The following is a 3,217-nucleotide window of genomic DNA, read 5'->3' as shown; positions in this document are numbered from 1 at the left end:
TATTTTAAACCATAAGCGTGTAGTTAAGTGTGTTGGTACCAAGTGAAGCATGCTTGACCCTTTTTTATTCATTAACACTACTGTTTCAGGGTGTCACTTTGGTTGTTCTTTCCTTCGAGCTAAGATAGACCCTATCAAAAACTAGTTCCAGAAGCATCTTCCATTCATCTCGACCTCTTTCTTCTTCTTTTCTTATAGGGCGTTTAAAGAGCGTGACTCTTTAGTTTAATTAAGTTCAAATTAGTTAAATTAAAAGGCCCCATTTGATTCAATTCATGAATTAGCCCACTATGAGTCTACTACATTTAATTTTAATAATTATTATATATAATTAGATAATAATAATAATTAAGTATATCATTCGTGTCTCTGTTACAACACAGCGAAACTAAATGGTTCGAATCTAAATTTATTTTAGGCTGTACACCTAATTTTCCTGGGATTGTAGTTCAATCGGTCAGAGCACCGCCCTGTCAAGGCGGAAGCTGCGGGTTCGAGCCCCGTCAGTCCCGACGGATTCAATAAATATATCAATTCATCTCTCCATTTTCTGTGAAAAGGGGGACAGGGAGAAAACGTATCGCCCACTTCCTACAATCTGGCTTGAACCTTTGGGTAGACTCTGCAGGATCAACAACCATAGCTGCACGGAGTACGGTAGAATTCCTCGGACCACCTTTAAAGTTACCCGGTCTGGTTCCAAATCAGCCGTTCATTCAACACTGCTACAACCTCCGCACGCATTCGTCGACCGGCAGAAGTGCTTTTTCAGTTTGTTATGGGTTCCAACCCATGGACTTGGTAGCAGACGGTTCGGACGATGGTTGTGTCCTGAACCCAGTCAGCGGCACATCTCCTATCTCCTAGAGAAGCGGCTGAACAGCTGCGAGCCGCTAGTTTCCTGGAGAACGGCGGGAGAGGCTAGGCGAGACTTACCTAAACATCAAAAACAGACTCAATCTCTTAAGAAGGTTGTCACGCTATCCATCGTTGGGAAGAGTCACCCGGTTCACACAAAACCCACCTTTGGAAAGAACCGTGACATTAAGAAAACCAAAGGCTTATTGCTCACTTAAACATAAAAAGAAGCTACCGAATAAAAAAGAAGCTATTAACATAAATAAGAAGCTACACTACTAAGAAAACAAAATAAAGAAGCTATGAAATAAGCTACTGAAAGTAAGACAAATGAATATACAAACCGAGGGGAATAGAATATATACATCAAAAGAGAGGGAGGAATATATACATAATGAACGAGAAAATAAAGATAAAAGAAAAATAGTATTAAAGGTATTACAGGCCAATGTCATCAAATCAATCCAACCAAAATAAACCACCCCCCTGAATAAAAATAAGCATTATCCCCAATGCTTAGCAAAATCAAAATAAGGGAGGGTAGAGAGTAAAGAAAACTCCCTATGTGGTCTCAGGGTGCATGGCATCATCACCACCCTCGAGCTCCTCCAACTGGATCTCATCATCCTCTGCTCGGGGAACAACGAGGTTGGTGGACATCTAAAGCACCTCCTCGGTAGTATGGGCAGCAAGGTTTGGCTCGTCAGACTGGCCAGCTGGTGCCTCTGCTGATGGTGCTGCTGGGTCTGCTGGTACTGATGGATCTGTCTCTATTAGTACGTCAAATGGTAAATCACCAGCTGCTGCAATCTTTGTCACCTCCTTTCTCAATCTCTCCACTGATTTCTTCGAGGCCTAGGATTTCCTCATCTTCTTCACCTGTTTGCCCAACTCCTCAATAGCTCCCCCATGTGCCACCAGTGTATCCATAATGGTCTTCTGGTTGTCCAGGATCTTCTTTAATGTTTCCTTCACTGACGGAGGAACCTGTGGTGCTGCTGATGTAGAAGACTGTGCTGCAACAACACTGGATATGTCAGACAACTTTGAAGTAGCTGTCTGCATCCAGTTGTTGAGACTCGCCAATGTCTGGGAGACTCACAGCGCAGTGAGTGGATATGTGGATGAGGCAGGCACTGGTACTAATGCTGATGGTCTAGAAGATGAAGGGGGTGGTATGTCAGCTATCTCGGTGGAAGGACCGGCCACTGTTGAAGGCATGGGAGATGTAGATGGATCAGCAGCAGAATCTGTAACCACCACCGATGGCTCATCAGACTGGCCAATGGTGGCAGTTGCCTTACCCTTGAACTTTGGGTTTCCCGGAGCTTGCAAGGAGTACCATGAGAAGGGCTTCTTGGCCCGCACTTTTGTATCAAAACTCCTTGGCTCCACCTTTGCATCCGTGAGATAATCTGTGAGGGTGTTGGGATATGGGTAGGATCTTTGACCTCTCCGGACAACCACTGACATGTTGGCCGACATGATGGCGCCCACATTGATTGGGTACCCTACCATGATAGATGCCACCAAAACTGCTCGGGGAATCGGAAGATTGTTCTCATTCTGGCTTGGGTCAATACGGCTGCACACAAAAGTTTGCCACCCCTTTGCTTCAAAGTTGAGCATGGCCCGTGCAATAGGAACCCCTGCTATAATCCACGATGGTGGTGGTCCTGGAGGAGCTAAAATCTCTGCTAACCAAGGGCGAGCGGCATCACCCATAACAAGCTTCTCCAAGTACTGGATTGCCTCTACCTCCTCGAATCCCAGGTAAGTGTTCAGAGTGCTTATGTCAAATCTGACTTTCAAATTTCTCACTTTGGTCACTTTGGTACCCTTCTTGATGTGTGCCACATTGGCTTAAAACTCCCGTACTAAGTTCTCATTGCATCTATAACACTCTGGGTGAACCACATCCACCCCTTGCGCTCCCTGAACTGCTTAAGGATATTTGGATTGTATTTATCCAAATCCTTCAGCAAGAATTATTGCTCAAGTGTGAGTGATCTCTGAGGCCACCACTCTCTAAACTTTGTGAAGGCAGTCAAACTCACGAACCTATCTTCCCATACTTCCTTCTTCTTTTACCTCTCTAGGCCGCCCACTCTAGTGTCACCTCCCCTACCATCATCAGGAACATAATCATCATCTACTACAACTGGTGCAGAGGGAGTGTGTGTAGAGGAGGGCTCTGAAACCTGGCTTCCGGCATCGGAACCCTCAGAAGAACTTGCTATGGTGGAGGGTTCATTGCGCAGTTGGTATATCCTAGTGAATTGTGGCGGTTGGGACTGGTCCTCAGGCTGTACCTCTACTGAGTGACCCTCTCCCAGTGGTCGGCCTTTTGGCTATTGCT

General features: G+C 45.4%; 1 non-coding gene across 1 annotated transcript; it reads left to right on the top strand.

Moving 5' to 3' along the window:
* Positions 1-438: 438 nt before the first annotated feature.
* On the top strand, positions 439-512 carry TRNAD-GUC (transfer RNA aspartic acid (anticodon GUC)). Its single transcript has one exon. It is a non-coding gene; the product is annotated as a tRNA-Asp (tRNA).
* Positions 513-3,217: the final 2,705 nt, after the last annotated feature.

This window comes from Nicotiana tabacum, chromosome 13, assembly GCF_000715075.1.
Source record: "Nicotiana tabacum cultivar K326 chromosome 13, ASM71507v2, whole genome shotgun sequence".
Lineage (NCBI taxonomy): Eukaryota > Viridiplantae > Streptophyta > Magnoliopsida > Solanales > Solanaceae > Nicotiana > Nicotiana tabacum.
Note: the sequence above shows the minus strand (reverse complement) of the source record. Positions and strands in the feature narration are given on the sequence as shown.